The sequence below is a fragment of the Stegodyphus dumicola genome, chromosome 2 (genome assembly GCF_044657685.1).
Source record: "Stegodyphus dumicola isolate Sdum_Otavi_A_Nest chromosome 2, ASM4465768v1".
In the NCBI taxonomy this organism is placed as follows: domain Eukaryota; kingdom Metazoa; phylum Arthropoda; class Arachnida; order Araneae; family Eresidae; genus Stegodyphus; species Stegodyphus dumicola.
In genome coordinates this window covers 135,557,472-135,581,150 of record NC_140769.1, presented here as the reverse complement: position 1 = coordinate 135,581,150, position 23,679 = coordinate 135,557,472, and the positions used below count along the sequence as shown (strand labels likewise).

Here is a 23,679-nt window from a genome sequence, read left to right as displayed (position 1 = left end):
TTCTTGGTCCAGGTTGCATACTATTTGATTTTATTAGAAATCCCAAATACTCAACTTCATCTTTTCCAAATTCGCATTTTGTCAGTTTCAATGTCAGCATTGCTTCTCTCAATCTATCAAACATTTTCCTAAGTTTTTCCATCATTTCTTCCCAAGACTTAGCCGGAATTAATATGTCGTCCAAATAGCACAATACTTCTTTATTAAGCAACGGACCTAAAACTTGATTCATAAGTCTTTGAAATTCTGCAGGTGCATTAGCTAACCCAAAGATCATACGTTCAAATTGACCAGTATCATCTGGAGTGATGAAAGCTGTTTTCAGTTTCGCTTCTTCAGTTAAAGGAATCTGCAAATATCCATGAGCTAAGTCCAATGTAGTGAAAACTTTACACTCACTAAGACATTCAAGAAGATCATCTATCCTAGGGAGTCGAAATTTATCTTTAACAGTTTGCAAATTCAACTTTCTATAATCTATCACTAATCGTAATTCACCTGTTTTTTTCTTTACGAGTAAAACTGGACTAGCATACGGAGATCTTGTTTCAAGTAACAATTCCATATTTCTTCCATTCATTTATTATCTTCTTTATAGAAGCCCGCTCTTCGGCATTGGTTTTATACGACTTCATGCAAATAGGCTTACTCCCTTCAATTTCTTTAATATCCATTTTTGTTAAGTTTGTACACCCTAATTCCTCCATATTTAATGCAAAACAATCTCGATACTCATTTATCAAATGTAAAACTTCCTGTTTTCTCTCTGGCGTAATATTGTTATTAACGTTAATTTCTTCTAAAGTAATCGGTCTCCTAAACTTCTTAATTTCATTTATTATCAGTATTTCCTTTTGACTTGAATTTTCAGTTTTCTGATCTGAACTTGGTTCAACTAATTCTGCTACTTCCGCTCTACCGATACATTGATTCTCTTTCAAAATTAGTTTTCGATCGCTGTAGTTAGTGACTGGTATCACTGTTTCTCCCTGTATTACTTTCAATAATGAGCCTAACTCATCTTCCGATCCACTTATTAAAACATAACCGTTATTTATTTCATCAGTTTTAACTTTCACGAAATTAACCGTATTACTTTCGATTTGAGTTTCTTGGGAAGCCTTCAGTTTAATTCGCGGAGTGTTGCTATCATTTTGCAACTGTGAAAATGGGCAGTCATTTGCATAGCGTATGTGCAAGGTATTTCCTATCTTGGCGTATGCAATATGCGGTAAATCAATCCATGTTCGACCAACTAATAAGTCGCATGGTTGCGTTTCATCTCCTACAATTAGAACTGTAATGTCCTTTCCTTCCACATTATCAATCTCTAAGTTAACAGTTACTTTTCCCAATGTTCTAGCGGCTGGTTTATTCTGGTTCCCAAAGCCAAACAATGCCTCCACATCAGGTTTTACAATAAGATTCAGTCTCTTAGCCGCAGACTGTTTCAATAAACACGAACTAGAACCCGTATCTATGATTGCATTAATTTCTTCTCCATTATTGATGCGAGCATACTTTAAATATACAGCTGGTGAAACACCTGAATTCTGGTCCACGGATAAATTATTTTTAACATTTGTCAAGTCTGGATTCTTAGACGTACACCTTTTAAAAGTATGACCCTTTTCATTACATTTCCTGCAAATAATTTCTTTTTTAGGCTGAGGACAATCCGTCGCTATATGTCCATTATCATTACAATTGAAGCATTTCGGCTCACCCTTTTCATTGCGGATGCCAGAATTATATTCCCTTTTCCTTTCGTCTGTTTTATAAAATTTATCTCTCAGATTGTATTTATTATCAAAACTGTTTTTAAAACCCACTTTGAAATTACCATCTGTTTGCATGGAATCTTTAACATTTCTTTGTCTTGAATACTGATTATAGGATCCTTCATAAAATTTAGAACCAGATTTGGGCTTAAAATTATGCCTAAAAGTTTTATTTTCTACTCGAAGTACTTTTATCTCTGCCCGAATATTTTCATATTCATCTAGTTTTTCAGCCAACTCTTCAGGATTAATGAATTTAGAACAATCATCAATGAAATGGTCTCGGATAGCAGCGTGGACCCTTTTCTTTAATTGATCAGTAATAATAAGTTGTTTTAAAGAGTCAAAATCTGTTACATTTAATCCAGCAAGCTACTCTTCAAAATAATTTTTTAAGTCAAACGTGAAGTCCTTCCACGTATTACGCAATGTTTTAATATGATCAACGAACTTTTGCCGAAACTGTTCAGGGCTTATCTTAAATTTTTTCAGTAGCAGTTGCTTAACGTGCTTATAGTCGTTAGCTTTTTCTTCTGATTCACGGGCAATTAATTGAGTTATTTCATAAGGCAATAGACCCAACAGCTGAGAAACCCAGTTTTGTTCTTCTAACCCAATACGTCGTGCCTCTCTCTCAAATAAAACTAAATAAAAACTTATATCACCTTCATTCAAATCATACTTATGCATTAATTTACTCATATCACAAATATTACTTCTACTAACATTAGAAGGAACAGAATCATTTACATTACTACTTCTGATTTCTGCTTCTATTTTCAGTTTTTCAAGTTCAAATGCTCTTTGTTTATCTTTTTCTTTTTCTAAAATTTCTAACTTTTCCCTGTCTAAACGATCATTTATAATTCTATCTAGCATTTGTTTAGTAAAGTCTTCGTTATAATTCTTACTATTCAAAATCATATCTCTTAAGCCTACAATTTTAATATCAGAAGGGACATCTACATCAAGTTCCAAAGCAAGTTCTTTTAAATCACATTTTTTGCCTCTTGCCAAATAAGCCATCTTAGACTTCAATTTTCAAATACTAATACAATAATTATACTTAAGTTCTTTCCGTTTAATACTTAGACATAACATAAACAGTTTATAAATTCACGTACCTTTCTACTTTCAGTTTTGGCGAGCTTCCGCATTCAGTTTAGGCTTAGCGTACGTTAAGGCAATACGTTGTTAAATCTAGATAATAATTCTAGTTAATCCCACTTCTGAAATGTTAGCATTTAATTAGTTTATTAAAAACACATTCCGTCAAACATTAATTGTTAAATACTTGCTTTATTCAGAAACATTACCGTCAACATTACTGCTCAAAAAACATTACCGTTCAAATTATTATCGTTCAGAAAAAACCGTTGTTGCCAATCGGGAAAATACATTTTAAATAAAAATTAATACATTGCGTTTACATATTTAATAAATAAAGGTAACAAACAAAACGCCCCTTCGGTCGTAATATAAGAACCTAAAATTTCTCCAATTTTTGTTTTCAAATTTTGTGAAATCGGTATTGCATTTTAATTGTTGGCAAACGCGATATTTGTTGGTGACCAAAATGTAATTTAATTATTTAACAGCAACAAAAAGCAGAGAAGAGCCAAATAAGACCGTGGTATAAAAACAAATTAATTAACAAAATATACTTGAACCTACTGTAGTCATAAAAGGAAATTTGCGTATTTTAACGATCATTGTGAGAAACAACATCGGCATAAACATCCACAGAGGGACTGACTCACATTCGTGAAATGCACTCGTGTTTTATGAGCAGTCTAACACGAGGCAGCTGCCCATAAAACATGAATAAATGAGCGATGCAGATGGGAATTTTTGTTTTGATCTTGAACTCGGCAGATAAAACAGTTGAAAATAGATCTTTTCGACTTCCAGCGTACGATTATACAACAGAGGAAGAAAATTGTTTTCGTTGTATTTTTTCCTAGGAATACACACACGCAAATTATTACGTCCAGTAGATAGCAATTAAACTGCGAATTTCACATTACAGGATGCAACAGAATCTGAATCTGTCGTTAACTTTAAGTATCTTTTGCCAGTAATGTTCTGTATGACTAAAGTTATTTATTCCTTCTTATTTCGTTTTCCTAACTATCGTTTAACTGCACTAATTGTTTGAATTCTATTGCTTCTCAGCATTTTCCGCGCGAATTGTTTTGGGGAAAAGAGTAGTTCAAAGTAATTTATGTACAGTACACCACCTATTATCCGAACTCCAATTATCCGAATTCTACGAATCTCTTTCAGAATTTAAGAAACAAATTAAGACGGAACAGTAGTGTTCGATAATCAACGATTCCAAACATTAAAAGAAGCAAGCCTAAACTTTTAAACTTCGTGTCACTGCTTGAAAACGAAGATGGAAGTTTCAATGGCAGCTTCAAAAAAATGAATGCAGCACCAAACAAAAATTTTTACAGCAACGTTCTATGGAAAACCCGATTTCGGGTCCAATTCTTTGTGAAAAAGCTCAAATTTTAGCTCAGAAGCTAGGTTCTTCATGCTTCAAAGTAAATAATCTCTGGCTAAGAAATTTAAGCGCAGGGGGGGGCACGGTGTCTCTCAAACAGCTTACTTTGACCGAGATGTTCAGCAAGCAGTGACTTTCTTGCACTTACAAGTACTGTACAGTACGCTATATAACATGTACGCAAAAGTGTTGCCTTTTCATTTCAATTCATTATAACTTCTTTTTCTACAAAAATAGTTTTTTTCTCCTATATTCAACATACAGTACATACAGTAATAATTAATTAAAGTTTACGTAGACCTTTTCTTCGGAAAAAATCCAATTATTCGAATAGTTTCCGGTTCAGATTGATTCGGATAATTGGAGTTTATACTGTATTTCTTATTTTCGTTATTTTCTCTTTGGACTATACCATTCTTAGTGAAACTGAATTTTTAATTTCCCTGACCAAGCTTAATAAAGTAGTGAACAAATTAAATCTAAGATGCTATTCACACATTTTTCAGACGATTTTGCTTTCCCGTTAAAATAAAAAAATCTTCTGAATGGAACTGCAGATATATTTTTGAAAGTACGAATTATGGTCTACTACTTGACAGCTTTCTTTTCATGCAAAATTTCGCTTTTAAAGAAGCCATGGGGGGGAAGTCTATGTTTGTGTTCTTTCCGAAGAAATGTATTCGTATTTCTATATTAAAAAACGTTGTGAAAGCCATGGAATTTCTGTGTCTAAAACTACTATAGGTAATGTTGTCAACAACAAAGGATAAAAACGTTAAAATTTAGCTTCAAGTGGAATACTTTTTCCAAATACGTATTCAAGGAAAAAAACAAAATGTTTTGAATGTTCCAAATTTAAGATCTTTAAAAGTAAAAGAAAAATCCTCCAAGTCAAAAGACAGTGGCAAAATTAGTAAAATAGTCAGCGTCAACAGCTGTGAGTACCTGTAGACACATACCCGTAAAACCCCACAGACAGAAACCCATACACTGTACAGGTACCTGTAGGCCAAATCTCCGTAAAAACCCATAGAAAGAAACCCGCAAAGCTACACGGGAAACCGTAGGCCAAATCCCGTAAAATCCCATAAACCAAAACCTGTATAATTCTACGGGTATCCATAGGCCAAATACCCGTAAAAACATATAAACCGAAACCCGTACGACTGTACGGACTGTACGGAGTATGTCAAATCTCTGTAGAACTGTAGGCACCATAAAGGAAATCCCAGTAAAATCCCATAGCCAGAAATCAGAACTTTATGCATATCCGTAGGCCAAATCTCAATTAAAAAAATGGATATTCCGTAGGTCTATGCCTCGTAAAAGCCAGTAGACAAAAACAAGTACACCTAAATAGGCACTCATAGGCCAAATCCCTGTAAAAACAGGTGCACAAAAATCCGCAGACCAATAAAGGTACCTCTTGAAAAAATCGCTGCACAAAACAGTAGACAAAATCCATAAATAAAACCAATAGAATTATACCGTAGCGGAGTATCCATACATAGAATAGTACATAGAATGGGTATCTATATACAGAATCCCTATAAAAACAGTACACAAAAATCATACAGAGTAATTTTAAATAAAATTCAATGCGAATAAACTTAATAAAATTTGTAAAATATCTAGAAGCCTACAAGCCCCTGTCCTTCTTAATTCATGTCAATAGCTATAAACATACTACAAAATATTTGTATAAATTCTCTTTACAAAATTTTAAACTCCCTGTCATGTATCTGGCAGCGGTGAGCCAATCAGCTGCCTGGCAGAGCCCAGCAAGTGAGAGAGACAACAGTTGCATATTAGCCTCAGAGGAGGCAGGTGGTAGGTTAATTATGTTGTAGGAGCGAGGTAGTGCTCCGAGTTTGCCATTATTCTTTAAATGTTAATTTTTTTCCATTATTCTTTGAAAGTTAAACTCAAGGATTTCAAAGCGAATAGTGGCAACGTTGTACAGAAAAAAGATTTTTATCTCCAGCGCGCGAGACTGCTTATCGGAAACATTTTAAAATTATTTTGCGATATTGCTGTTGAACTGAATTTTATGGTTAAGTGCAAAAAACATGATATTTTATAAATAAAGGTAACACACAAAACGTTAAAAGAACGCCTCTTTGGACTTGATTTAAAATCTGAAGCCTTTCAAATTTTTGAAATTTTTATTACGTTAATTTAAACTATTTTGCATTCTTCGGGAAAATTATTCAGTGAAATTAGCAGAATTTCTCAAGTGACACTTAAGGCATGAGAGTAGTTGCTTCAGCTTCATTCTTTATGATATGGTTGACCTTTTATTCAGCCTTAAACGCATTTTCTTTTTTCTGGAAATTCTTCTTGTTTCTTCGGCCTTATCTTACTCCGTTTCAACTCACCATTTTCTTTGATTAAGTTAAAATTTTATTCCGATGTATTTATCTCGCTACTCTAAAAAGTTCAGCCTCTTTTGCCTTCATGATTTTTTTTTCTTTTGATCTTAATTAATTTGTTGAAGAATAATTCACAGCTGTTCTTGGGTTTCATAAACCATTTAACAATTCGTGTTTCCGTGAAGGACGAGAAAGGTTTTTTGAACCAACTGGCGTGAGTCACTTTGGCAACAGCATTCGTCTGCTGAGATAGAAAATTTGAAGCAGACATATATCCGGCCCTTTCTTTTGATTGGCTTTATTTCTGAATTTCTTGGTCTAATAAATCTATCGAACATCAATTTCTCTTAGAAGTTAAACTTCTCGTGTTAGTAAAATATGTCTGCTTTTAATTCCGACTGTTATGTGAAGGAAATTCAAAAATGCCATTATATGCCGTAATCTTAAGTTAGTCATAAACTAAAACTACGTATTTAGATAAATTCCTCTGCGCTGACACCAAAGATTTAAGTTTGATTGCATGTACACTGGAAAAAAAAGGACAGTTCTATATCTCCCATTTTACTGGGCCGATTGACAAAATTCAAATTGCGTCTCGAAATCCTGATTTAGGATATATATTAGATTTATATATCGCATTCTAATACAGGTATTTTTACACAAAATTGGACTTTTTCTGAAACGACATACCAATGTTTTTCAGTCTTTCGATTCTACGACTCAAATTTTGCCTAAATGTTAAATTTTGTAAAATTTGGTGCAAAATTTAAGGAGAAATTCAAAAATTTTAAATTTTAACATTTAGTAAAAAGTTACTACTTTCAAGTAATTTTTAACAGAGTGTCTAAACCACATTTGATGCTATTATCGCTTTCAAAAATATGCCAAATTTCAAAACGCGCCAATATATAAATTTACATATATGTTACGAAATTTTGAATAAAAAAATTCTAGTTTTTTGCAAGTATCCTTAAAAATACATCTACTTCAAGCCGATGGTAAAAACTTTATAGATTTTAATTCAAATTTGTTCTCGAAAAATTTATAAAAATTATTTAAAAATATAAATTTTAAAAATGAATCATAAAATACAGGAGAATTTTGTTAGGAATGAACCTAAATTTCGAAATGCGAAAGGAAGAATCAAATAAGTTTAATAAAAAAACGAGAGATTTATAAATATATGTCAAATTTAATTAACATTGAGGAGCTAAAATTTCGAAAACTACTTGGCAATTTGGCAAAACAAAATTAACAAAACTTGGCAATTTGGCATAATTTGAGTCGTAGAATCGGAATATGGAAAAAAATGGCATGTCAGTTTAGAAAAAATTCGATTTTGTCTCAAAATATCTATATTTAAATAATGCTATATCATAAGTCGCGCTTTCGAGACTTGAAAAACGCAAGTTGAATTTCGTCAATAATTGTCCCAGTAGAACGGGTGCTATAGAACTGTCCCAATTTTTTTTCGCGGTGTATAAGTATTCTTGAATCAATAGTGTCTTTGGTATCACGTCTTTTGGTATCAAGACCAGGGACAACAACTCTTGTTTCACAGCACAGAAATAGATACAATCTTCAACTTCAATTTGATGACAAATGATTTTTCTTATGCTGTTACATTAAGTTCCCTTTACGATCCAAGATTCCACTGATTTTACATGAAAAAAGCTTTTTGCCAAGGCATCCTAGTTTCCTAACATACTCGTAAATTTTCTAACTTCTCTTTGTTGAACAACTGTTACTGCTACAACCTTTAATAGTCTACGAAATGCAAGCAGAACAGCTGTAAAATTTGATTTCAATTAAACTTGTTTGTATAGTCATTAGGTTATTTGGAAGCAAGAGACATGAAAAATGAGCAACGCCTTCTCCTCGAACCACGGAGCTCTCGAATATATGCGCTGAGCTTGCTGACCCCTAAACCACGAAGGCATGCTAAGAAGGCGGGAGAAACACCTTATATGTTTATCTTGTAAGATCAAAAGACCAGCCTTTACTTTAGCTGCTGTCGAGTTTCAAATAGTCTTGAGATTTTAGGATGAAACATAGCTGCTTCATTGACCGTTACTTGCTAAATTGCTTACGGACACCAATGTTAACAGTTAGTTTACTCCTGTCATAAAGAAATAACGCAACAAACCTACAAGCTTCTACCACCAAAATAATTAAAATAATTTCTTAAACATACAATACACAAATATAGTCTACGCGCTACCCGTTTCCTCATTATCTATCAAGAATTTTAAATATATTTTAACTGTCTCATTTTTTCAAACATTGCTGCCTTATTTTAAAGATGTTAAAAATGGCATTTAGCGTGTAATTTACAGTTCCATTATCATTTTAGTCTTGTTTAATTTATTAATCTTGAATATAATATAATCTAATTTATCAATCTTAAAAGAGCAAATATTGACGAAATATAACATCTTAAAACTTCAAGATAAATGGTGCCAAGAGCAATAAAAGAGTTAGGCAAGTTTGACTCATCAGAACTTTCGAGTTCGGAAGAAGCAGCATAGCTTTACAGATGCATATTAATAGTACTTTATGGTGATATATATTCCATTTGTATATCATTTGAGATCTAGATGAATATATCATAGTGAAATTTAATTTCTTATAGAAGTCCGTCTCTGTTTCAGAAAAATACTTGACTGCTCTTATTTGAACTATACTGAATCTAGAAGCTTGTGCCAAAATCTTGCAGATCCTACTCGACTTGATAGCGAATTGAAACTTTGTTTGAATCAAATCATAGAGTCTAAAAAAGGTTAGCTAAAATAACCTTTTTATTTAAGTTTTAGATGAACGGGAAGGTACAAGCATGTGCAACAGATGAACTTCCGCTATTTTGGGGAGATTCCACCTAAGATAACGTTAAACGTATGAAACGCTAAAATTCAAATCTAGGTAACGTAACCGGAGACTATGCATCAAACAGACTACTTAAGCTGGCTCAAGATAATTTAGCGCTCGAATTTTTAAATATCGGCTATCAAGATGCTAAATCCGGAATAAAACTTGACAGAACTAGTGATAGTAACAGCAAGAAGAGGCTGCTAGGAGCTCAAGGCTAAACATTCAAAACCCTCACTTTAAACACACAAAAACAGCTTTTGCATTCTGGTGAAAACCACGAAAAGAAAAAGTTATAATAATGGTCATAATAATTGGTTAATTAACATAAAATAATTTTTTGAAATCGTAATCTGTTTCCTGCATTAGTTCTTTGTTTTCGCGCAACACGGATTCACGTAACGCAGTGATTCACACGAACTTAATTATCCTAATTTAAAAAGCTTATGGGAAGTTTGGTTCATTTTATTATCGCAAAGTATTAGAGGGCTACCTGCTTGGAGGGGAATGCCTTCGTAGAAGATTTTCTAAGGGAAATTGCCTCATATACACGTTACATATGGTGAAAACCACGAAAAGGCTCATGCAGCCAGTCCTTTCGCTGGCATTCGAATTCCGAACTCAGCTACTAGAGTGTTCAGCGAATTTTTACCGCTGGACCGCAAGTGTGCTCGATATTAGAAGGAAACCACATCTGTTGTGTTGTGTGAAGACTTATCTCATTTTGATAGTAGCATATAAAAAAGCCCACGAAATTCACCAAATTAAGGACAGCAAGACTGCTCCTGTCGTTGACAAGAGCCTTGAGCACTATACAGGTGACAGCACGACTTTGCTCAATTCCGCCCCAATTTTGATAGAGAGCAACCCGGAAGGACAGTACCGAAGGACCTCCCCCCTTTTTCCCTGCCATCAACCTCTCGAGAGGACTTTCATCTCGCCATGTATTTAGAGTGCCTCCATTCAGCAGTGACAATATACATTTCCAAACACCCATGCCTCCTGCAGGATACGATACTAGGTCCTTCGGTACAGCAGTAGGCTCCCCTAATCACTATACCGTTTGGGGGGAAAAGCACATTTGCGGCATGTTGTCACTCGGCGTTAAATTTATCATTTTATTCATTAAATAGGGAACAAAATATTTTTAAAAAATAGGTACTATACTCCCATGTATGTAATACACAAAGCCAGAAAGATCATTTTTTAATTAAAACAAAATTACAAATATCGATAAAATTATCAGTTACGAATAAAAAAAATATTAGCATTATTATAAGTTAAATGTCTTTCAAATTGCAACATTTAAATGGATATCTGAAATAAAATTAAAAAGAAAGTGTTGATCAAAGCTGTTGGTTACGACGAGGTAACTGTCAGTGGTGCGGTACAATGCATTAAATGATAGAGAAGTGCGTTTATTCCTTTAAATCGCTGAATTGATTAAGTAATTACAGAATTAGAGGTTGATTAAATTCAAAATCGTAGTGAAAGATCTTATAATTTATAATATGACAAAGCTCTAATTTTTTTGGGAGGGGAGGGCAACAAGATAAATTAAACATTCGATGTTTTGTGCACTGGCAATAATAGCCAACTCGCATGGAGGTTAAAAGAAAAAGTAAAATAGTGAAAAACGAAGATCAGTAAAACAAAAAGCAAGCCCACACAAAAAAAATCTGAAAGGTTTCAGATTTTAAATAACGTCCAAAGGGAAGTTTTTTTTAACATTTTGTGTGTTACCTTTATTTATTAAATATCATGTTCTTTGCACTTAAAGCATAAAATTCAGTTCAGTAGCAATGTCGAAAAATAATTTTAAAATGAGCCTATTTTTAGAATTTCCGATACACAGTTCCGCTCCCGCTGGAGGATAAAAAGTTTTTTTTTTTTTTTTTCCGCCGTAGAGTGTTGCCATGGCTCGCTTTTAAATCGTTGAGTTTGATACTCAAATATTCGTTAAAGTTTTATAAAATATGAAATCGATAATAAATCAAATTCTAAATTTCAAATTTGGTCTTCCACATCCCGATATTCGTAGGAGGATTACGTCATTCAAAATTCGATGGCTCTATGTACCGTTGTTTTATCACAATGCGAGAAATAGACATACGTTTATGCAGATTTTTCATTATTTTATTTCTTCAAATATAATACAAGACGCTAACAATTGGTGGCAACAGTTTGAAAAGTAAAAAGGACATTTATAGTGATTCAATGCAAAATCGCAAAACGAAACAATAGTCCTTCAGGGACAAAGCCCCTGTGGACTAAAAATGTAATAATGCAAAGATCTTTGAAAGGTTTTGCTAATGGCGTTTCTAACGTTAAAATTATGTTCACTCTCAACGTTTTCATTTATTGTGCTTGCATTTTATGTTTTCGTTACAGAATCGTTCGTTAATCATGAACTTAAGAGCTATTGCCGCTGACAGTAGTGTAATCTTTTTTTTCTGCTTATATTACGTCCCTTATAAAGCTGTTTAAATACTTTTGGTTTGTCAGAACATTCCTGCATTAACAACTGTTCAAACTTAATCATGCTTCGTTCTGCATTTCTGTGTCTGTCAAAATTACACGAAATCTTAATAAATTTTACGTTTATGTCAGAAACGTATATAGCAGGGGTTGGCCAAACTTCATGTCGGTAAGAGCCGCACGTTTGAATTCAGGAATGTTCGAGAGCCGCATCTACATTTTCTAAACGCAACAAGTTAATATTTACATCATTATAGAAGTAGTGGAGGAGATTTTAAATAGAAAGAAATCCCTGATAACTTTGTAAAAAGAGGCTGAACTAATTAATTACTTCCTTTTGGACACTGAATATTTTTAGTTTACCATATTTCATACATATATTTTTTATATGCATGAGCCGCACAAATTGCCTGCGAGAGCCGTATCAGGCTCGCGAGGCACACTTTGGCCACCCCTGGTATATAGGCTAAATTCTCCCCCCGCATGTTGCGTCACGCTACTTTACGTTTCGCTGCGACAACATTAATTAAATATGCAAAATGGCAGTTTACGAATTCGCACCTTAGTTGTCACCCATACATGAATGAAACAAACTAAACAAAACTTTTATTTGCAAAGCTGTTGCGAATATTGATGGAATCTTCAATTTATCTTTCAAATTATAAATGCATATTTATATAAAAAATTTAACAAATTCAGTAATTTAATACTAGCACAGGTGTAAAGCAACTGGATTTATTTTTAGTCCGCTTCAAAGAATTCTATACCACCATGGATAAACCGTTTTCAACGTTTCCACTGCCAAACACATGGAAGAACTTTTGGAACACTTGACAAGCAAGATTATTCAAGGCATGCCACGTATTGTCTTCACTATAGTCACATTACTGCGTTGCTTTTTTATCAACTAAATTGCATTTTAAAAGATTTATTTTATATGTTTGGAAATAAACAAAAGTCGCTCTAGGTAAGAACAGTTGGTGAGTAACATCACTGGGACACAAGCGCCATGCTATTCTTTCGACGGGTGGAGTTTTTTCAGAAATCTGACTTTCGGTGGCATATTTTTTAATGTTAACCTAATTTAGCTTGTTAATGGATCTCCAAGTAGCAGCAGTCTTCATTTGGCATGTCGCTAATTTTCAGAATTACAGCATACTGCCGGAAAATCTAGAATGCGAACTTTCACACTCAATGAAACTATACACTGAAGAACCACAGAATTAGGAATAGCAAGTCAATAACAATAGGGACTCCTGAGGTCTTGGTAATGGCTGCCACACGACGAAGCATAGATTCAATAAGTTTGCGAAAGCATCCTGCGGGAATGTCTTACCAAACATCAGATAGAGCTGTCCATAATTCAGGAAGGTTCTCTAGTACTGTGTGATGTGGTTTCACACCTTTCTGCGAAACATCCGAAAGATGCTTGGTAGAATTTAAATCAGGGCTTCTAGGTAGCCATTTCATGACGGAGAAGTCAGAGGAATGCTCACCTAACTAGGTAGTAGATAACATGGACCTGTGAGAGACCATAACAACATAAACGGATGGAGATGATCGCCTGATCGTCCAGCAACTCTACATACAAAATCATATTGAGGAAGATAGGAACAAGTATAAAAGATTTCAAACACTGTCAAGAGAAAACACTCCAGACCATGACTGAGCTGTCATGACCTTGTACAGTTCCAACCTGCCATGCAGGATCCATGGCTTTATGAGTCTGACGCCATATTTTCAGCCTCCCGTCGCTGTTACGTAGTCGAAAAGGAAACTCACCACTCCATGCTACTCGTTCCAGTCCTCTGGAGTCCATTCTGTGTGTTCTCTTGCCTAGGCAAGACGATGACGTGCATTGAGCAGTGGTACTCTCGATGGCGAGCAATGGTAGCCCAGATGGCAATCGTAGCCTCTATTCAGCAATGGTACTCTCGTGGGTCTACGGTTCCCAAAATCCGTTTACTGACTGTATGACTGATTCCCTGATTCAGCTGGGTGATAATTTAAGTTAATGTTTCACTTCGCTGGCTATGTACAGTATGCCATCTCACACCACGCTAGCTCAAGGCTTTCAGTTCACGCTAGTTCTTTGTAATTTGCCCAATCTTTATTTTTTCCCACCATCCATGTATTCTTGGTATACTCTTGATACTATCGATCTTGAAACTCCCTCAGACGATGTCGGAAATTGAATGGCCCATGCGTCGAGTGCCTACTACCTGTCGGCGATCGAAGGTGCCTAAATGAGAAGTTTTAACCATACTAGTAACTGAAAAGACTGATTAACAACAACCAAACTACTAACGATATATATATATGTAAGTTATATATATATATAGCTACCACGCGGCGCAGCGCTACAAAATGTGCATAGCCATGTCTATCCCTAATTCAGTTGCACTTCAATTTACATCAACGAAGATTGCATTTTTAGGAAGTGTAAAATCTGTACTTTTCGAAAAAGTATTAGATTGGGTGTGGGAAACTGGTTCTAAAGAACTCGAATAACATTCACAATAGTTTACGTTTCATATATCGCTGGTGTGAAGAACTAACATCGGTCAAATTCTGCAAAAAGCAAATAGGAATGGCAGAGAAAAGGGTAGGAGATTTGATCATTTATCTCCGGGAGGTCTGAGTTTTCGAAATGGTGGCAGCAGAAAGGGAGAAAATTAGCGGCTTCGGATGCATTGTGGAGAACGACGAAAACATGTTCACACGACACAGATATAATGCTGGAAGAAAGTTGTCTCCAACAGTGGATTTTGGTCGGCATTTGTCGCGAAATGAGATAACCATTTCTTGTAATAGTCCACGATGGTAGTGCCAGTACACTAATGAACGAAATTGAAAAGAACATTAAAGAAGGAACGAACATTTTTTTTCCGACTGTTCGAAAGGGTATAAAGCAGAAGAACTTGAACAATTTGGGTGTGTCCACTGTAAAGTAAATCACAAGTATAATTTCATCGATACTGAAACTGGCACACACAGGTAAAATATAGAACGCATATGGGGAACTACTAAATGGCGAAATAATCGCTGATGTACACCTGGAACAGCTTGTCACTACCTGGAGTCCTACCTAGCGGAGTTTGTCTGGAAGACAAGACATGCTGCAAATGATATGTTCGATGCCAAAGACAATTGCTAAACATTTTCCGCAGGAAACTAATGTGAGTATATTCTCCAATGGAATGCATTTAATACGAGAAAACCGATATCTTACTTCTTAGCGAGTAACAACACTGAGAATTCAATAGGCAGGAACACGATTATTTGATTATTCAAAGTTTTATTTGCTCTCTCACAGAAATAGCTCTGCAATTGCACAGATCAGTACTTTAAAATTTGTGTGGACTAATTACAAAATCCGGGATATAACCGAAGCTAGCATCTCTAAAATTTGAAACTGTTCTGCCCATTGCGTGATGTCTCGTGACTTATATTACGTAGGATCTGAAAAATAATTAAATGATGTTTGTTAATATAAGTGACTCAAAAGTAATGGTGCACAATAAAAGCAGCTAATCTATACCTATATTTCTGACAGGGCACTAAGTGGTTACAACAACAATATAAAGTGACTAGAAATATTAATAACTTCCACTTCAAATTACTAAACTAAACCTATAAAAATTAACTTCTATCTGTTTACGGCTTGGCACAAACAATGATTAGAGGCATTTCAAGTTTAAATTTAAAGCCTAATAATCTGATTCCGCTGTCCTATGATTACTAACTTAATTTCAGTCCTCGACAAACTCCCCCGCTGGTAGCAATATTAATAGATGAAATATTATAAATGCAGAAAAAATTTAATATAAGAAATTACGTATCAGTTAAAATAAACTTTCGAAAGTACAGGTTCATGCTGTGGGGATGGGCCAAAAGTTCTGGCAAACGTTAAGTTTAATTTATAAGATACCATCTTCAAGATTAATTTCTTAAGTTTATTGAGTGTGCCCAATAAGCAAATAAATTCCAACTAGAAATAAATATCAAATGCGTTGTGTAAAGACAATAACCCAATTTTTAAAAAATACCAGAATTATCCCCGATATGACTTTAACATTCAGTAACATTAAAACAGTTTTACTTACCTGCATAGTGAAATTTATTTTGCTCATGAACGCACAATAAGCATACTTTTATACATTTTGCTAATTTTATTTATTAGTAGCCACTATAATAAACTTACCAATTTCTTAACTCTCTCTCTATATATATATATATAAATATATACTAGCTTTACCCGCGGCTTCGCTCGCGTTGATGTCCTTAAATAAGTTTCAACTAAGCGTGGATTTTAAAAATTCACTCCGCGTAAAATTTCAAAATAAAGAACATTCGAGAGCTTTAAAATGATAAAACAAAATTTTTTATCGCAAACAGTAAAATGTAAGGATTATAAAATGTAAATGCAATTTTTCAAGCACCAATAACAGAAATATATAACACGAATGAATACATCTTTAAAAAATACCAAATAAAACATTAAATATATCACAAAAGTCGAAATGTTGATGATAAGTTAGTTAGAAGTTATTAATTTTAACATGATTTTCCCCGTGTAAATCCGTGAACTTTTTGCCAACCCATTGGTCGACCGGATACCAGCTCCCCCCCCCTCCGTCGCTTTCGAATCGCAGCCTGTGAACAAAGAGTTAACAATAGCAAGCGGAGTATTGTTTCATTTGTGATTAAGCTGGAAATACTTAAGCGACAAAAACAGTTACACCACCATTGTTCCTATCATTCAGAGAGCGAGACAAGTTTTTAAATTTCGAAAAATTTAGATAATTAGATCAAAAGTTATAGTTTTTATCACCAATTTATTGGACCCACACGGGAAGACTAAAGAAAAAATCCCTAATGTCGCTATTGAGTCGCATTCAAATTAGAGTTTTCAGAGTTTTTAATTAATATCTCAGCTGATTAAAGTTGTACGAAAATGAGAATGGTATCGATGGATTCCGACGAATTTTTTGGAATCAGCGGACATATGTTTCGAAATTCAACTAACCGCCGTTCCATAGATATTTGTAAAAGTATAAACTGGCGTGTAGCCAAATCCCTTTAATAGGGGAAAAAAAACAACAAAGTTAAGTGAAAAATGTAGGGGAAAAGTAGTTTTTAATTAATATCTCGGCTAATTAAAGTCATACGAAAACATTTTGTAGCCCATAACCTTTTCTAATCTATCAGAAATATTTCTTGAAAATTTCATGATGATCGGTTAAGTAATTAAGGCGTGAAAGCGTAACAAACAAACAAATACACAAACAAACTCACATTCGCTTTTATAATATTAATAAGGATATATATACAGTAGAGTCTCACAAACTCGACATAACGTTGACTGAGAGTCTGTCGAGTGTCTGAAAAGTCGAGTTTTACCAAATAAAGGGGTGGGATTTTCAGAGCTCTTTAATATTTAACCCTTTGACACGCGCGATATTATTTTTATAATGTTTTAACTAAAAAACTCGAGAAATCGAATATTATGATCCTAGAGACAAATACTATATGAATTAAAAACATATACCCTTGTCCGGTGATCTGTGGGTGGTGGTACCGCTTTCTCCATCTGTCGAGCCAGCCAGCACTAGCAGTAAATCCAGGCTTTCCTTCTTGAAATTCATCATAAAATTTTACGGTTATCTCTTGGAAAATTGGTCTTTAAATGGATGTTCCGTGTTCCCTTTGCTGCCTGAACCACAAATAATGCATCTCCCTCACTTTTTCGTACTCACCAACTTTCACATTTTTTTCTTTCCTTTAAACTATCCGTGCATGCTCTTTTCATACGCCAAGACTCGATTTTGGACCTCTTCTTTTTCCATCCTCTCAAAGTAGCCAGTTCAACATCTAAATCCATGGTAATTTTATTTACACTTTCCGCTTTGTATACTCTCTTGAAGGCATTTAGTTTTATTTCCATTGTCAGGTAAGTATGCTTCTCTTCATAGAATATCAAAAGTTCCAAAAAATATCTAACACTTATATGCGTGGATGTGAACTTAGGAACGATACCCACAAGGAACTGGTGTGAGTTTAGTTTGCAATAAGATTCTGTCACAAAACTTCAGACAAGTCTCCTAACGTTTCGCAACAATAGAAAAGAATGTGAACCAGCAGCCAGCGGCTACCCGACTTTCTTCGTATCCTCGAAAGAAGCAAACAGCGTTGCCAAGTATTACAACATATCTTCAAATTTGTTAGGCAGTTCCAAGAATTAATGGCATAATGCAAAAAATAACAGGAAAGACATACGCATAAATAATAATTATAACAGTATATTATTTTTGCTCTGATTGGTTTAAAGATATCTTAAAAATGTTCCAAATAAGCTGTTGAGTTAAACGGAATGTCGAGATATTGAGAGTCGAGTTTACGAAACTCTACTGTACATCATTTCCATTTTACACTAAAATTACCTAATACACGAAGTAAAAATACACATCTTGATTGTTTTTTATAGTATCTGTTCACGTGGCTATACGTGCACACTATAGGATCTTAAATCATCCTTAATAATTAATTATGATGACAAAAAATTATATTACTAACTTACGTCGAAGGATATGTTCTTTAAAGCTCTTGTCATATTTTCGGCAAGGATGAAGAATTTTTTTTTCATAACAACTGCAGCAGTTCACCCATAGCACATGGTGGACGATGGATAATGCTGTTTCAAGATGTCGCTAGAAAGACATTATATTTGCACGAAAATAAAGCTGTGCACTTACTCGCTGGCAACTCGGTTAACCCATTCCGGCACGATACCTTTTCAAATCGGAGTTTTGATTAAAGAAAAAAGGTAGCAGTCTAATTAGGCCTAGAGGAGTACACAAGTAAAATTTTGTGAAGATAGCACTTATCGTTTTAATTCTGAGGATGTGCCCAAAATGGGCACACTGATTGAATACAGCTTCAAAAAGAGTGATGAAACGAGCATTGTTGTCAATGAACTGACCGATGAGATGCGGAGAAACAAAGAATACAGACTCTCAGTTGTCCTAGATTATCGGTGAGCCCGGTCTGGGCACACTTAGGGTTCGCCGTTTGATTTCAGACACGATTTCAAGGTACAAATTTAAAACTAATATAGAATAAGGAGATTAGCATATAGCCAAAAAAAAAATAAAATAGACATTTCTTTTCAAACAATTCCTTTTATACCCAAAAAAATCTGGAAGATTTCTTTGAAAAATGAGGGTCTTAAAAAACTGAACATGGTTAAAATATATGGACTGGTTTGCGTTGAGCTGCCACCTGCTATAAATAAAGAAGGTTCAGAGTAACCTATAGTAACCTATATATCCTTTTTCATTCAATTTTTCTGTGTGTACAGAAGGAAATTTTTAGGTGTGTCCAGACTGGACACACTGTGTTGCAACGGGTTAATTATTTAATTCTTATACATACAGGATAATTTCATTTAAAAATTTGAATTTGAAAGCCTCAACGACGCATTCACTGCTTACAACGTGCAAAATAAAAGTAAGATAAAAGCCTCTTCCCATGCAGCGCTAGGTGGAATAATGTGTCACAAAAATAGGTTCGAGTAGACTTTATGCTCTCTTTCTGAGCGATGAAGATTATTTCATCGAAGTCGCAGTGTAAAAGCTTGCTTTTAGATTCCTCCTGACCAGAGAAGGCCTACCAGCGGCCGAGCGGTAAAGACGCTGAACATTGGTAGTTCGATCCGAGGTTCGATTCCCGCGAATGGGCTGGCTGCATGGGCGTTTTTTGTGGTTTTCCCCATGTGTAACGTGTATACGAGCCAGTTTCCCTTAGTAAGTCCTCCACGAAGGCATCCCTCCCTTTAGGCAGATAGCCCTCGTGTGCTTTGCCATAATTGAACAATGCTAATCCTGGCCAGAGAAGAAAAGAAAAATGCATCCGAGTTGGAACAATGAAAATCTGAAACCAACTATACTGTTGATATTTTTCAACTTTCACTTGGAAACAGTCTTGCTTTGTGATCACTTTTAACGTTTAACCCTATTTTCACACTATATGTTCATGTTTTCGAATTGGCGCAGCAATTTTAAACTATAGCACTGATTTTATACTATTTTGACATATTCATTATTTGGCACTATACAAAAGAGCAACCACGAAGGCACGCTAAGAAGGCGAGAGAAATATCTTATATAATCCCCTTTTTAAAGGGCGACTGAGCTTTTAGATCGCCAAATTCTGGGTGTGGAAAATCATCATTCACCACCCTTTTAGTTCGGGCGCCACTGTAGAATCATTATGAGTTTTTTGAAATAGGAAGAAGTGAAAAATGAGCAACGCCCTCGTCGGGAATCGAACCACGGACCTCTGGAATACGCGCCCAGTGTGCAGACCACCACACTACGAAGGCATGCTAAGAAGGGGGGGGGAGAAGTACCTTATAAACTTAGATTCATTATTACTTCATAGGGAGATTTAAAACTTCTTTATGACATATATATATATATTATATAGTACAGTTAATTAGATTAGGTTCAGAAAAGTCAATTCTTTTTATATATGGACCAGCCAGTTCTACCAAAACTATATAATTAGCGCTTTATTACACTTGAACTGAGCACTTGCCAGAGATGATCCATATTGAATTATCTATTTTTTAAGTATCATGAATATAGTCAAATTTTATTTTATTTATTTATTTTGTAAATCAAACCCGAATGAATTTCTTGAATAAGAGCGAGAATTCGAGCAGTGGCAACACTTGCCAAGGAGGGATGCATTGTGGATGGAAAATGCATCGTAGCGTAAAGTAACTTAATGCTTTTAAAATTTTAGAAAGAACCCGCTAATGTTTAACGTCAGCACTCAGAATCGTGTGCTAAAAATGGTATTCGCGCTACTCAAAATGGGAATTTTTTCCAGAAAATTTCTGACATGTTTTGTCACTAACTTAATATCACAGGATGCTTCTATTAATTATTTAGCAAAAGACCTTGTCGTTCACCTCGGTTGTTTATCCGAATTCCAGTTTGGAAATTAACAAATATGATATTGTTGACGTCTTTGAATCCATCAGCTGGATTAATTTTAGTTACAACGGGAAGTTCCTTATTAGAAGAAAAATCCATAAATGCTAAGGAACTGGAAACAAATGATGAATTCCTGGTATTTCTCATAGATTCCTCGAGAAGTGATATTTGTAACCAGAATCCATATTATCATAAAGATTCAGAAATTCGTCTGTGTATGCTTATGTTAAAAGCTGTATAGGGTAAAAACAAGGTTAGACTATTATTATTCTTTTTATGTGGTTGAATGAACTATTTTTATTCAGCATAGTCTAACAAAGAAAGATTAGAACGTTTCATTCTTTTTGTAAAATGAATGAATTTTTTATTTCCTTGTACGAAATAAAGGAAGTATTGTAATCGCAAAAATTTTCGGATGCCATATTTCAACAGAAATATATATTTTGAATATTCTCGGATCCATTTTGACTATTTCTTTGCTTGATGTCTGTATATACGGACAAAATAAAGGATTCTTTCTTCCAAAACGGATCGTAAAATATATTTAAAATGGACATCCCCATTCCCATTCATCCGATCGCCCGCTACCTCAACGAATCGGGCAAACGAATTCTTTGGACATTGATAAACTCTTCTGGATATTGTCTACGAAACTGTAATAACAACTGAAGATCAATTAACAAAAATTACAGTTTTTTCATTTTTCCTCCAACTCCTATATAAGTACACTGATGGCAACCCAAATTGCAACACCAAGAAAGACAAGAGATATCACAACAAAATTTATTTAGTAGATAGGATGCTGACCAAGTATCAAATGATTAAATTTATAGACTTCTGTGAAGTTTGGTTCCTTCCAGAATCAGTAGCCAGAGTAGCCGCCATTGTTGGAGATCACCGGTGCCTCATTGATTCAAAGAGACTTTGGATGTGTTCTTGGGGTACAGCAGACCAAGCAGCTTCCACACCTTGCCAAAGTTGATCTGGTGTGGCAGCATGGGATGTAATCTGGGTCAATCGTTCAGCAGCCATGGACTACATGTTTTCTATCGGCGAAAGATCCGGAGAGCGAACCGGCCAGGGAAGCAATTCAATCTGGCGATTGACGGAGAATGCTTGGACAATGCGTGCCACGTGTGGCCGCGCATTATCCTGTTGGAATATGGCTGTGGGCAAGCCCTGAAGGTAAGGGAGGACAACTGGCTCCAACACCTCGGAGATGTAGCGCTGGCTGTTTAAAGTACCGGTAGTGCGTATTAGAGGAGTGCGAGAAGTGATATCCAATACTGTCCCATATCATAATACCCTTTGCAGGACCAGTGTGGCGGTGCATAACGCAGCTGTTCAGCATCCTCTCTCCACGGTGTCTCGAATCCGACCATCGTGGTGTAGCAGACAGAAGCGTGACTCGTCAGTAAATACAATTTCATTCCATTCTACCGTCCACATCCTTCTTTCATCGCACGATTGGCATCGGAGACGTCTGTGGTTTTGCGTCAAGGGTAGACGAAGCAATGGACGTGTTGCGGACAGACCACTCTGCTGTAAACGGCATCGAATGATACGCGCAGACACTGGATGATGCGTTACAGACTGAATGTGCTGTGCTATGGTTCGTGATGTGACTGAGCGATCCGTTACTGCCATACGCACAATGTTCCTGCCATCACGTGGAGTGGTGCGCTGAGGTGGAGGGTGCGATCGAACACGTCGGTCCGTGGTACCCTCCTGCATTCAACGGTCACATATCCGCATTACAATTGTTAAGTTTCGTCCAACACGACTACCGATTTCCCTGAAAGATAATCCACACTCACGGTAGGCCACTATCCTTCCTCTGCCGAACTCGGATACTTGATCAAACGATGATCACTATTTACTATGAGGCATAATTAATCTTTTTTTGAAAAAAAAAAAAAAAAACACAAGAAAAACACAATTGCCGAACTTGAAATCGTCGAAAACTCCAAGCCTTAAATAGCGCTTTGAAGTGGCGCCACAGGAGAGCGTGATGTGCGTCTGCGCTGAAATTCTAATCATTTGCATATCTCACCTCCGCTAATGCATGTTGTAAATTTCATGTTATTTGCATGCTTCCTTCAGGGTGTTTAGTGTCCAGCAGTGTATTTCTTTCTATAAAATAAAAGCGGTAGCTATTGTTAGTCCAAAGGGGCTTTGTCCCTAAAGGACTATTGCTTTCGTTTTGCGATTTTGCGTTGAATCACTATAAAAATCCGTTTCACTTTTTAAACTGTTGCCACCACAAACTGTTGTTAGATTCCTGCATTATATTTGAAAAATCTGCATTAATGTATGTGTATTTCTCGCATTGTGATAAAACAACGGTATCTAGAGGCATCCAAATTTGAATGACTTAATCCTACTGCAAATACGGGCATATGAAATCCCAAATTTGAAATTTTGAATTTGTTTTATTATCGATTTCATATTTTGTAAACCTTTAACGAATATTTGAGGAACAAACTCAGCGATTTAAAAGCGAGCAATGGCAACACTCTACGGTAATTTTTTTTTTTTTTTTTTTTTTTATCTCCAGCGCATCGAACTGTGTATCAGAAATTCTGAAGATATACTCATTTTAAAATTATTTCGCGACATTGCTATTGAACTAAATTTTATGGTTTAAGTTCAAATAACATGATATTTAATAA

At 35.2% G+C, this 23,679-nt stretch overlaps 1 protein-coding gene across 1 annotated transcript in view; it reads right to left on the bottom strand.

Annotated features, from left to right (window-relative positions):
* The window catches only part of LOC118195308 (uncharacterized), a 294,732-nt gene extending 276,649 nt beyond the window's left edge, over positions 1-18,083 (bottom strand). The window contains exon 1 of the mRNA XM_085811147.1: positions 17,557-18,083. The gene's annotated coding sequence lies outside the window, so the exon portion shown is untranslated. The remainder of the gene's footprint in view (positions 1-17,556) is intronic.
* Between the last annotated feature and the right edge of the window lie 5,596 nt (positions 18,084-23,679).